Genomic DNA, 14680 nt, shown 5'->3' with positions numbered 1-14680 from the left:
AAAAAAAAAATTTGAGATACAATTGTATTGCTTTGATTAGGCTACTTAAACTTCCAAGAAATATTTGAGTTGTCAAAGATCTTTCTTCTCAAACTTCGGTGCTAATTTTTTTTTGTTGAGTTTTTTGTCTCTCAACCAAATCATCACTTATAACAATACTATCGCAAACATAAACAAGAAATGCATTTAATTTACTTTCTTATCAATGTTTGAAGAATAAATTGTGATCTCCTTAACTTTATACCCAAAGTACACCGTAGCTTTTATGAATTTTACAAACCAAACACAAGGTGACTGCTTTAACTAGTACAAGACATTCTTCAGAGTCGCCAAACAAATTTGTACAAGACACTTAGAACCGATTTCCACACAACTGTAAACACATAGGACACTTTAGGTCAAATCGCACATGCACCCCATGCATACTAAATGTGTCAATCCAATTGGTGTGACGTTCTTCATAGCAACAACCAAATATACTATATCTTCAATTCCATGGCTTCTGCATCAGGCTTGAAGCGCACATAATCAATAATGCATCACGCTTCTGCAACAACAATATATATTTGTTAATGATGTGACATCATTAGGCTTATTAATGTGAAGTTTAATGTTGGCCCCTTGAAACTTACATGAAGCTATTGTTGAGCCACATATGTTGCCTTTGCAGTATGGCCGGCCAAGACTCTGAAATTTGGGAATATGTAAGAGTGAGCTTTGAGAACCTTTCCGTCGAACCTACAACATCCACTGGTTGCCTCAAATTTAAGGAAAGAATATACGACGAAAACTGCTATGTCATTTCACTTCAAATATTTTTCAAAAATCATAAGTTGTATGGTCAAGAATTATTTTTGTAAATGCCTGCCTCTCTGGACATTATGAGGCCTGATATGAAATCACAATTGTTATGACCTACATGAGAAGATTTCAACCCAAAAATTTAGTCCACTGTGTGATAAAATCTTATGATCTTTCTTACCTACTCATTTTGAGACTCATAACAATGTGGTGCACAAAGCAATTCTCTGCATCAATTTCCAAGTTTAACTCTGACTGGCAAACTCTGAAGGCTTTGTTTGCCTTCATGTCTAAGTAATGAGCTTTCGTGCGCAATCCACTAGTCATTTACCTTTTCGTGTATATCTACATTCATCATAATAATTATTTATCAGTAAAGGCATAGCTACTAACAACTTTCCAAGTAAACCAAGACGGTTGAAAGGTAATAATGAAAGACATAAATGCAGAGTTGATAAAACATTTAATGAAAGCTTTTATTTTGAACAAAAAACATATGATAAAATTTAGATGTACATATTTATTTTTCATAATATTATACTTTGACTATGACGAGTTATATGAGTTGTTCCTAATTACCAAAAAATATTTCAACTCTCGAACCAAGTTGAGTTCCCACAACAGAAAAAATGACAAAACCTAAGTGCATTTTCTTAGGGGTTTACTATCTATGATTTTCTGAAATTCATAATTTTCTCGTTAGCTATAACCACGAAAAAGATTAAGTTAAGAAATTCTAATACAAGTCCCTAATTCTCTTCTATCTTACTTCCTATACTAAATTGAACCCATTGAATATCACAGAAGGGATGGGAATACACAGAGAAATCTCTTATTCAAAATCTCCTTCCTTATCTTGTGAACCAAATTCCACATTTCTCAACCAAACAAAATATACCTAGTAAATCCCAATCTCGTTTTCTCTCCCCTCTCAATCTCCTATATTAAAATCTCTCACCTCAACCTCAACAATATAACAATGGATTCTTAATAATAAACACACATGTTATAACAAAGTTTAGATATGTTATTACCGAGTTCGATTCCTGGTGGGAACAATGTTTGGTCAGTGTTCATACCTCAGTTCACAACTCTGGATTAATAGGGCCCCTTTCCCCTAGGAACCAGAGAGCTATAAAGCCAAAAAAAAAGTTTGGACTTCTTCCCTTCTTAAAATGGCTGAAAGTGGTCCAAACCAGAATGCCAACCAGACTGGACCTGAAAAGCCGCGAGATCAGAACAGCTCAAACAACGGAAGGACGCTTGGTGAAATAACCATGATATCTCAGATAAACCCATATATGTGACGCTTACATCCTGATTGTAACAGTAGGAGCAATTCAGTTTTTCCAACAGCTTCATTCATTAAATTCTGCTTGCATCATAACATGAAAAGAAGAAAGCTTTTATTTAAAGAAAAAAATTATACTCTTATCACTCACATTTATATTTCCACCAGAAACAATGTTCTTATCTGCTTCCCCAGAAACATTAACATCCTTATTTATCGCATCCCAGTTGTTATTATCATACATTTTCGTCTACACTAGAAACGGCATCATTCTTGTCTGCTAGCATATCACCGCCACCAGAAACAGCATGCACGTTTCTTATTTGTTGCTATGGCATCATCATCAGAATTCTCATCCATTGCATGGGAGCGCCTATCTTCACTTATATTTTCATCTTGACCCGGGCCATCAGCATTGTTGTCCACTGGCACATCAGTATTATTACCACCAGAAACACTAACATCTTCCTCATCATGACCATAAACAATAACATCCTCCTCGTCTACTGCATTGCAGTTTTCCATTTCTTGGGTGATTGGTTCATCATATAAGAGATATATTGTTGTCTCCTCTACAATGAATCCCTCCCCAAAAACAACCATAACCTCCACTTCGTTACCAGGTTCTAGATTTGCTGTAATACTTTTCCAATCACCATCCTCAAAGGAGATTAGTGTATCTCTTTTATAGACCTGAATGGTTGTCTTTGTGTAATTTATGATCAACATACCATGGCAACCTTCTGATATTATGTTGTCTAGGGAAGAGTAATAGCGGACGAACAACATCATACTCTTCAGGACACTCCCTTTCATTGTTGGGACAACAAATATTATAGAACTACCTTTGCAACTGAAGTTTAACCAATCGGATATTGTCACAGGGGAGCAAAAATGAATCCCAAGTCCCATCTGCTGTCTGTACAATGAAAAGAATCTTTGAGTTACAAAGTAACAACTAGTTATTGAGAGTTTGTTAAGTCTTTTTTAAGTGTTTATTTTAAAATTTGAGATAAGAATAAGAAATGCATTTGAATTTGAATTCTATGTTAAACTAGTTATATAGAGCCAAACAAAAAAAATTGATGATTCTCCTCAACACAATATTCTATATTTAATTTTCTCTTCTCTTATATTCCAAAAAATCAAACCATTTGCAAGAATCAGATTTTTTGTCACACGAAGGTAAAACACATACCAAATAGAAAAACCATCACCAGTCTGTACAGCAAACCAATGTATAAATGGCTAAAATTAGGTATCAAAGAAAAAGAAAAATTCATGATAGTAACTTATTTAAATTTTCATCTCTACTTAAGATATATAAAAGGGTTAATGAAGTTTTTGGTCCCTCTAAATATTGCAGATTTCGTTTTTAGTCCCTCCAAAATTTTCCTTTAAGAAATCGTCCCTTCAAAATTTTTCGTCTAAACTATTGGTCCCTAACGTCAAATTTGCTAGAGATTAGCTACGACTTTAGCCACTAATTAGCTACGAAATTTGACGTTAGTGACCAATAGTTCGGAAGAAAAATTTTGAAGGGACGATTTCTTGAAGGAAAATTTTGAAGGGACTAAAAACGAAATTTGAAATATTTAAAGGGACGAAAAACTTAATTAACCCTATATAAAATGATAGATTTTCTTTTCAAATATATGATCATCAAGTCTAAGTAGGAGTTGCCCTAGTGATGAGGGCTTCGGTCTTGAGAGTGTGTTTCTCTCAAGGGCTCAAAGTCTCGGGAACAAAAATTCCAGTTTACTTTTAATAAAATAGATACTCATAAGAGATATGCAAACCTGTAAAATGTTGTCTTCGGCAATATTAGATAGTTGGAATTTCGCTCCCATTTGAATTAAGAAAGATTTCAAGTAATTCTTTGACCCTGAAGTGCGAATTTCACCAAGGCAATCATCAATTAAAGGAGAAGGAAATGTATCAGAGATTTGTGATGTAGTTGCCCTTGCATCCAACTTATGACAATTTGTAGCTTTTAATACATCCAAAATATTTGCTACATCTCGACTTAGTTGTTGTTTAGAGCCACACCCTACACAAAGACTTCGAAGCTTTGGAAGGTCCTTGAAAGTACCAAGAGATGAAGTGGGCGCGTATGTTTGAACTAGGGATATCAAATTCTTTGATGGTGACATCCAAGACCGAATGATAGAAGGAAATACATCACGTGAAAATCCTTCAAAGCCACATAAAGAAATGTATCCAATGTTTTTTGATCTTACTATTGAAAAAGGCACTTTTGTTATTGCAGTCTTGTCTGCAATCAAGGTTGTCAAAGACTCCATTTGCTCCATGTCTTCCTCCAATTTGTTAATCATGGAACATCCGGAAAGAATCAAAGTTTCTAAAGATTTTAATTTATAGATGCTTCTAGGAAGTTTTCGAAGACCTGTGCAATCTGTCAAATTAATAAGAAGAATTTTACAGAGAGATCCAATGCTATGGGAGACCGTAGACAAACTTGGACAGTCTTTGAGTACTAGCTTTTCAAGATTAGGCAAGCATTTAAAATTGGGGGTTTCAGTCAATTCTCGAGAATGACTAAGATTAAGAATTTTTAGACTCTCTAGCATCTGCAAGAAAATAAAACCACAAGATAATAAAAGTAAGAGAAGCTTAGAAAAAAAATAGATTGGAATTTGGAAGATATATTATTTACCACTAAACTAGACCCTCGCATGTATCAATCACATATTTGTTTAGTGTTGGGTTTTTGATCCCTAAAGACTGATTAGTAGTTATATCAGTATTGATTTCGCTTTAAGTAGAGGCGAATATATAATTTGTGAATGTGATAACTTGAAATGATTTAGTTTATGAAAGTGCTTGTATCTACAAATTTGTTCGTGGAGCATAGTTGTACCTGGCTCTTCTTCCATATTTGTTTGAGATTACTATATTTTAATTCAATGACAACTAGACTTTCTTGCTGAAATCCTGCAGGAGTGTAAGTTGACGGAAATCCATGCCAGTACAGCCACCTCAGATCTCCTGAAAGATTTTTAAAATCTCCGTTAAGTTGTACCCCAGCAAGTTGAAGCAATCTGAGTTTATTCATCTTCTTAAATGCTTTGGTATTCAGACAAACTGTATTATTTCCTGGAAATTCCAATGTCAGACCCTTCACAGCTTCTGTTCCCTGAAATTAAAAAACAGAGTAAAATCAAACTAACAGCTTTGAAATTTGGTATAACAACTGACATTATAATATTGTTAAGAGTCTCACATTGGACAATATATGGCCTAAAGCCCTAAACATGTGTTTATAAGTAGTGGAAATTCCAGTAAAGCCTCCAGAGACCCGGGTCCCACCTAAACTAAAACTTGAAGTCAGAGCTTTTGGTGGTTTGATCTCACATTTATGATACTTCATATTGAGATCAAACAAAGGCCACAATATCCCAAACCTTATTAGCTCTTGATTTTAATCCTTTGCTTTCCAAGATGTTAGGACAATTGGGCCTTCAAACCATGATTCAATGGAGGTATCCGGAGAAGAGGACTGGACTGCGTACCAGGCCAAATACTTAAGCCAGGCACGGACGAGCTAGCTGGGCGAAGGGATTCCCGAGTCAAACGACTACCATACATAGCATAGAGCTGGAAGCTGCACTAGTGGACAGAGAAGACTGGACGTGAACACGAAACTGTACAGGAATAAGAATCGCCCGCCCCACTTTCCCTCTTTGAAAGAGCATAGCCCTGTAACCCCTAAAAAGACATTATAACCCATATTGTAGAGAGTCCCGCACTGAACAATATATGGGCTGAACATCTCTTTATAAGTGCGGACTATCTTCACATTTAAAGTCGGTTTTATAGGGATGAGTTAGGTCAAACTCTAAATTTAAGATGGTATTAGAGTCTCTTTCAATACCCGTTGAGTAATTTAGAGCCTCTTTCAAGACCCATTGGACACTAAAACATGTGGCATACCAGACACGCCTTTGTCCAGAGGTGTCCGTGCTACAAAGATTTGTACACTAATTAGAACTTTGAAATACATCATATTTATTTTCTAAACAAACCATAGAAGAAAGTCTATAATTAGAAATTACCTTTTGCTTGGATAATATATCAAACACTTCCTCACGGCGCCACAACCTACTGCGGTTCTCAGGATCAAATGGGGATTCCTCATAAATTATTTGTCTTCCCATGTCTCTCAGCAGATCATGCATTCTAAGCTTGTTCCTGTTGTCAACAATTACAAGGCTTCGGTCTACAAGGACTTTAATTCCAATATCAGCAAAAAATCCACATGCATTTAATATTTGTATGACATCATTTCGGTCCATTCCAATAAAAAAACAAGCTATATCAAGAAATATTTGTTGCTCTGTAACATCTTTTAAGCCATCAAAGCTTACTCTTAGCTTCTTTTGTACTTGATCATGGGGGATACATTTGAGTTTCCCCAAAACTTTGTGCCACTCTGTTATTTCACAGTCAGACAAATAGGAGCCAAGGACTTCAAGTGCTAGTGGCAATCTCCCAGAATAAGCAATCACATCGGATGAATGTGTAGCAAAATTTTCTATCGGATTTGGCTGCTTGAATGCATGCCAACTAAAAAGCTCAAGAGATTCACTTTCGTCCATTTCTTCTATTTTATACACTTGATCAACTCTACACGATCTAAGAAGATGCAAATCTCTGGTTGTAATGATTATTCTACTCCCTGAACCAAACCATTCGCGGCTTCCACATAAAGCCTTTAATTGGTCCAATTCATTCACATCATCAAGCACAAAAAGAACCCTTTTTTGGGCAAGTCTTTGCTTCAATATGTTTTTCCCTGATTCGATGTCACGTATCTTGAACGATGTTGTTTTGTAAACATCACAAAGCACCTGTTGTTGTAATGAAACTTGATTAGTATCCGTTACCCAAAATTCCCTTATATTCAAAAGAAAGCTCTTTCCCTCAAATTTGCTCCCAATTTGATTATAGATGGCTTTGGCAATGGTTGTTTTTCCCATACCCCCCATGCCCCATATCCCTAGAAGTAAAACATCTTCTGTTTTTTGGATGTTTAATAGCTTAGTTGCAACTTGCACACGAGATTCAATTTCCACTGGATGTTCAGCAACAAATAACTCTGTCCTGTCTAGCAAACGAGTAACTTGTTCAACAATATTCTTGATATCACCACTTTCATTCCTATAAAATATGAAACACGGATAAGGCGCACAATCAATTGTATGTATCAAAAAGAAGAGGGAAAATTATATGGAAGAATACGTGCATATTTTTAAAAGAAAAAAAAAAATTGAATTGGAATGGAATGGGAAATGAAAGAAAAGCATAAGCATCAGTAAACCTGTAAATCTGTAATCTGTTGTTATTATTATAAGTTACGTTAATGAAATTTAGCAAAAGTCACTGGACAGCAGTTTAAGAATCTCGTGCAAGTCTAGATTCAAATGCATGTTCTGATATAATAATTATAATATATATATTACATAAAAATTGTTTTACTTTTTATAGACGTTTATGTAAAATAAAAGTTAATCTATATATGTTCACAATTAAAAATTACAGAAAATAATTGTTTTCTAGTTAAAAACTACTCAATTACCATACTTAATAGAATGATTTGTTTTCTAGTTAGAAACTACTCAAAAAGTCAAAATAGATTTTCATTACATTGAAATTTCAGATTTTGTAATTATTCTCAAATCCTTCAATAAGTATCTTAAGATTAGTGATTAGGGGTATTCACGGCGTACTTCAATGAGAGAACCAAACTGTACCAAATTGAACCATAATAACAGTTTGCAGAACCGAACTGTTTAAATTTATTAAAAATCGAACTGAACCAAATAATTGGTTCGGTATACCGGTTCTTAATTCTGAACCGTACCAAACTATTAATACCCATTTTTTAAGGCTATGTTTGGGAGTTTGGAGGGGAGGGGAGGGGAAGACTTCCAAAAATGAAAATTTAAAAAAATATAGAAAAATATTTGATATTTTTTGAAAAAATGATTTTGTTTAGAACGATAAAAGAGTCATTATCATTACTAAATTTTTAATTTTCAGAATACAATAACAACCTAAAAGATATTTGGAAAATTTATGTAAGCCTTTCAAAACCCTCTAAAACCCTCCTTCAATACAATTTTTGAGTTGCCCCATTTTATGGGGTTTTTGGTGTTATGAATAAACTCAAACCCTCCAAAACCCTCCTACCCAAAATCTTTTTATCCTTTTCACCCAATTCTTCTTATTTTTCAAAGCTCTCCCCTCCCTTCCCCTCCAAACTCTCAAACATAGCCTTAGAGAACCTTATGGCTATGGTGAATAGAACTTGTTATGGTGATAGAACCGTTACATTTTTGAAATTTTTAATAAAAATTATTTTAAATTTTTTAAAACCATTTTTATAAATATATTTTATCACTAATATATAATATATAGTATTTAAATTAAAATCTCAAATTTATTAAAAAATTAAAAATTATATACAATTAAATATTATTAAAAGTAATATTGTTCCGATGAATTTTACAAAATCTATCCATATATATAAAAACTAACAGTATTATGCTTGTGCTTATTGCGTAAAGAAAAACAATATATAAATAAACTAACAGGATTGCTATGCTTATGTTTGATATATAATCTAACAGTATATATCAAAATCTATCAATAAGATAGAGATATTAAATGCAGGATGAGAAACAGCAATATTCACATGAAAAACAATTAAATATTAAATATTATTATTACAAAAATTTAATTTTAAAAAAACTAACTTTTTCATAATTAAAATAAAGTTTAATATTAAAAAATTAATTTGGAGAAAATACCACTTAACGAAAATTCTATTATAACCAAGAAATACTAAACCATACCATAAACATGGTTAATTAATAACGGTTTGGTTCAGTTAATTTTGGTTCAGTTGACGGTTCAGTTATCGTACTGTTTGATAAACTGTGGTTTGGTTCATAAATCAAAGAGAACGGTTCAGTTATTTAACAACAGTTCGGTTCGGTTCTATGAGTCAGTATAGTTCTATGAATTTTTTAACAGCCCTAGAGGTGATAATATTTCAAATTAAAGTGATTTTCAAAATGGACAGAGAGAACTTACTTTTACACCATCAAGGCCTAAGAATTTTAAAGTCTCAAGGACAATATTCTAAAAGACAAAAGTAGAAAAGTAAATAAATAACCTGGAATCTAGGAGTACAAACCCTCCTATGCCCCCGATATCACAGAGTTCTTTTCTCCAATTACTCTTAGTAGATTTATCCACTGAGATTGTTTTTGATATAAGACCTTCAAAAGCTTTTCCAAAATGACCTTTCTGGTGACGTACTTCTGAGGGATCTACCTCATAGAACACTGGCAGGACCACTAGACCCTTGACCCTGCCAATTTCCATGATCTTCTCCAACTCTAGCATACACCATCTAGAATTAGCATAATTTGTAGACAAAACAACGATAGCAATTCTAGACTTTCCAATTGCTCGCAACAGTGATATTGAGATCTGATCTCCTCGTTGAATCTCGTCTTCGTCTTTGAAAACATAAATCCCTGCATTTTGAAGAGAGGAATGGAGATGTGACACGAACTTTGCCCGATTGTCTTCCCCTCTAAAACTCAAAAACACATCGTATGTCTTTGACTGAAACATAAAAAAAATTAAAAAACCATAGCTTAGATATATGGCTGCTGAGATTCTTGATGCCACTGAGACATCATCAACTATGAGGTTACCCATAATTTATTGTTATTAGTTATCAATTTAGACTCATTAATTAACTTCTGATGTTCTTGTCATTAATAAAAAATCAGATGTTAATAAACTGTTTTCATTAATGAAACCAAAAAATCATACAATGGTGATACATAACACACACACGCACCTGATCAGTCTTATTACTTGATTCCCTCTTAATGATATCTCTTGCCATGGCTTGTAGCAGAACAGGCATTTCAAGTTTGTTATTCTCATCAATGGTTACAAAGCTCTTGTCTTGAAGGCGACTTATTTGAAGAGCTGCGGATTGTGTAGACCTATTTAATGTTTGGAGTACATCATTTTGGTTCATCCCTGTAAAGAAATGTGCTATATCAAGGAATATGCATTTCTCTTCATTACTCAATTTTCTAAAACTCTTTTCTAGATCATCTAGTAGTCGTGGAGCTGGAATGGAAAATCTTTGGAGACTCCTCAACACACCCTTCCATTCAAGTACTTCCTTTCCGCGCAAGAACTTCCCAAGGTATTCAAGAGCAAGAGGTAATCCCCCACAATAAGCAACTAGTTGTCTAGAAACTTCAACAAAATCTTCTCGAGGATTCCGTGCTTGGCCGAATGTAACCCAATTCAAAACCTCAAGCGATTTACTATCGTCCAGTTGTTTCACTGGATATATATGGTCAACTCCATGGTCCTTGAGTAGATGTCTGTCTCTTGTCGTAATGATTATTTTGCTACCTTCACCAAACCATTCACGACTTCCACACAAAGCATGTAGCTGCTCCAAGCTATCAATATCGTCAAGTACAAGAAGTATTCTTTTATGTCGAAGACTTTGTTTTATGGTCACTTTCATTGATTCAGTTGTGCACATAGGCATTTCAGATGGTCGGTCAATATGAGAAAGAAGATTGTCTAGTAATGAAACTTCAGAAACTTCCCCAATGTTTTCGAGGAAGCACTTGTGCTCAAAATAAAGACCAACTTGACTAAAAATGGCTTTAGCAATGGTTGATTTACCAATCCCTGTCATCCCCCATATCCCTAGTAGGAGAGGAGATTTTGATTGTTTCAATAGTTGAACCACATCTTGCACATTAGAATTTACACACGGTGTATAGGAAGTCGCAAACAAGTACCTCTTGTTTATCACGCCCTTAACATGTTCAACTATATCCTTAATATATGCCATTTTAGACCTGTATGATAGTAAACAAGAGATGATTACAAGTGTATAACAAATCTCCAACATTTGCTAAGCTCACAATCAAAACATGTACTAATTATTATAAAGGCCATAAAGATTGAGTAACATAATTTCTAATCGAGTAAGTTACAAGTTTAAAATTACCAGTACACGGGTTTGTGTAGGCGATCACTTGATCCAAAATATTTGGAAACTTTAGTGATCAAAGCTACCCAAGTCATGAGCTTATCTTCATTTTTAGGGATTTCCTTCATTGATATTCTATCAATAAAATTAGGAAAAGACTCTCCAAATATATCTCTCTTTAAACTTTCGGATGCGGCATCAACTCCATCATAAAACAAGGGAAGAACAATCAAATCGGAGGTTCGGCAACACTCGATTAATTTCTCCAATTCTTTAATACACGAACTTGAATTAGCATATTGTTTTGTAAATACGATTATAGCAATTTTGCATTCTCCAATTACATTCAGCACTGACTCTACCTGTTCCCCGTGTTTAAACCTCTCGTCTTCTCCAAAAACAACGATTCCAGCTTCAGAACGAAGATATCTGTCGAGATGGGGAACGATGAAATGTCCAATTTCTTTTGCGCAGAAACTCAAGAAGACATTGTACCTCCTCTTGTTTGGACCAGTACTAGATCTGGTTTCAAAGTTGCGTTGGCTTTTGGAGGTGGAAGTGAAGGAATACATGGATGAATTTTATGAAAAATTCTCGGAGTGAGTGAATCTGAAATGGAACAAGAAGAAAAAATGAAGTGAAACGATGAAGAAAAATTCTGTTTGAATAGCAAGTCACGCTTGCTTAAGGACAGTATTTACACTGGGAGCGAACCTTCGCTGGTCAAAGTCGTCTCAATACAATTGCAGTTGGAATTGGAACGAAACATGGCTGATTATTTTTTAAGCCACAAAACATTACAATTTAATTTACAACGAATCAGGAAGAAGTGTAGCTATCCGTTTGGTTGAGGGTAGATACGCGGCAAGTGGGAGATAAGACATTTTAAATTATTTGTATTTGAGGGAGAGAGATGGAGAGAGATGAAAATAATTTGCATAAATGATTTTCCCTTTTTTTTTAATTTCTTTTCCCCACGTTCTCTGACACCTATGGCGGAAAGCTAAGAATTTTTCTTAAATTCAGAGATACATCTTCAGACACATTATTTTCAAATTTTAATTTGAAGATGCATCTTCGAATGTGTTTTATGGTTTGTTCTTAGATGCATTTTTGAATTAATTCTTGTTTTCAAACTAAGGTAAATTTTCAGATATGCATCTCCTAAAATGTTTAATTCATATACAACGCACGAAAACTCTCCCTCTTCACCTTCTTCATTTTGCGGAATATTTTTCTTTTCCCATTTGGAGCTCGTGAGCAACATTGTTTCAATCTATCTTTCAAGCAACAGAAGAACATTAACTTCAATATTACAAATCTCAACTCACTCTACATACTACATTGAAAAGTATTTATCATCATCAACACTTTTTTGAGTAAGTTTCTCATTTAACTTTTTCTTTACTTTTGAAGAACGTATTAGATAAACTTATTTACTCTTAATGGATTAGATAGTATTAGATTTTGAAATAGGTAATGTTACAAACATGCACTATGTTTTGGATGCTTTTTGGATGGTTAGGGCAAGTTTAGGAACAGCTTATGCCATTGAAGCAAAACACAAAGCTTCTTCAGAGAGGCATCTCCGAAATGGGTCCTTTCTAATTTTCAAATACGCATCTTTGAATTTGGTCTTTCATACTATATAATTTGCATAATTTAAATTAATGTCTTTGTTCTTTTTTTCCAAGATAATGGCTGAAAACAACAACAAAATGAGACTCAGTTGTGAAACCCTAACCGCGTTCGCTCGCGCGTGAAAAGGTTCATCACCATAAGCATGCCAGATTTATGCGACTCCACGCCCCTAGGCCTCACGACGGGGAAGCGTGATCTTCTAGGAGTCGCCTAGCACAAGGGTCCTCATCCTAGGCTCACGTACACTAGGAGGAAGCCCCTCTTGCAAGTGATGACCTTCCTCCACTTGCAGACCCTTATCTAGGAAGGTCCATTGACACCTCATTACTCATTCGTTATAGAGATCACTTTGTTCCGCATGTATGGGCCGGATAGATATATTTGTTAACGGTTGTAATTTTTTATTTTAAACAAATTCAATTCGACTGATATTGTTATATTTTTCGTTACAATAGGAACGCGGTTATTTGAAATTTGTTAACCATGCCAAAAAGATTCTCAAGCTTTATCAGCCTATGGATGAGTGGCGAGATGACAGTTACACTTGATGACGTCATTTTCCTCCTACGCCTTTCCATCAGGGGAAAGTTACTTGATCATTATAGGATCAAAAGCGATGAGGCCTAAGAGATGATGGTGATTCATTTGGGAGCTAACCCAATAGAAGCCCTGATGCAGTGTGAGAACACCAGAGGTGCTCGTGCTAAATTCTCATACGTGCAGAACCTATATGCAGAAAACCAACTTGTGAATTCATGAAATCTTCCGAAGAGTGTTTTTTTGTCGAAGATTCTGTCGTTGATCGTGTCCTTAATGTTGGTGACCAAAGAACTCTAAATCCTTCATCCATTGTGAAGCAGAAATGGATTCAAGTTCCTTCTCCTGTGTCATCTTCATTTTCAACCCATGCAAAAATTGCAAATCATGTATATGTAAGGATTCTTATTGTTGAGCCTGGTTTCAATGATGGAGATTTTCACATTGATGTTAATTTCAAAATTCCTCTGAAACCTCCTGATCCTGTTTTTGTTCTGGAAATTTCATCATGCCTCCACCACTTCTTTCTAAGATTGTTACTTCTCGCCATTGTTCAAGGCGTGTTGGTCGAAACAATTATTTCATGATGAAGGAGGTTGTATCTGTCAGTTTAGAAGCAGCTTATACTTCAAATGAAAATGGATCTCTGAGCCATAAGATTTCCAAGGGTAGCACTTTTAGTTCTCATAATAATTTTGCAAATGGAACACATGTTACTAAAAATGTTAGTTCTATCAAAGGGCACATAACATCATATACAGGACCTGCATTAACTCCAGAGGCTTATAGACGTCGTCGTGAGATCACTGTTACTGGAGATAATGTTCTTCCACCTATTTCTGATGTTTTGAATGGGAAGTTCACATGGAAAGTTCATAATTTCAGTTTGCTTAAGGATATGGTTAAGACAAAGAAGACAGTGAGTTTGGTTTTTCCTGCTGGGAAAATGACCAAGTTTTTCCGGATTTTATGTCCAGGTCTTGGTTATGTTTGTGTAAGGAATCGAATCGGCGATAAGTCTTATGAAGATGCTAGAGATGAAGAGCAGAAGTTGTCTGCGTCTCATTCACTTATGTCCAAAATAGACAAGTCTATTGTTGGAATTCCTGTATTGGCTCAGAAGCTTGTTCAGGTTCAAGCTATGATAATTTCGATAAATTTTCTGGAAATTATTAAGAACTTCAATGAGAAGCTTGCTTATAGTTTACATGTAGATTCAAGGCAAGAATATATATGTGATCAATTCCTAATTTCTTGTGCTCTAATATGTCAACACTTTGGTATGTCTTCATTATGTATGTATTATGAGTTTAAATAATGGTATCCTGGAAAAGTTATAT

The 14680-nt window shown here is 34.7% G+C and overlaps 1 long non-coding RNA gene and 1 pseudogene across 1 annotated transcript; both read right to left on the bottom strand.

Annotated features, from left to right (window-relative positions):
• Positions 1 to 170: 170 nt before the first annotated feature.
• LOC131601422 (uncharacterized) lies at positions 171 to 972 on the bottom strand. Its single transcript, XR_009283656.1, has 2 exons — positions 633 to 972; positions 171 to 547 (listed from the first exon to the last, which is right to left on the bottom strand). It is a non-coding gene; the product is annotated as an uncharacterized LOC131601422 (long non-coding RNA).
• Positions 973 to 1167: 195 nt separating this feature from the next.
• Positions 1168 to 11960, bottom strand: LOC131601407 (uncharacterized; annotated as a pseudogene).
• Between the last annotated feature and the right edge of the window lie 2720 nt (positions 11961 to 14680).

Source organism: Vicia villosa, linkage group LG5 (genome assembly GCF_029867415.1).
Source record: "Vicia villosa cultivar HV-30 ecotype Madison, WI linkage group LG5, Vvil1.0, whole genome shotgun sequence".
In the NCBI taxonomy this organism is placed as follows: Eukaryota; Viridiplantae; Streptophyta; class Magnoliopsida; order Fabales; family Fabaceae; genus Vicia; species Vicia villosa.
The sequence above is the reverse complement of the archived record's forward strand: the minus strand, read 5'-3'. Positions and strand labels throughout refer to the sequence as shown.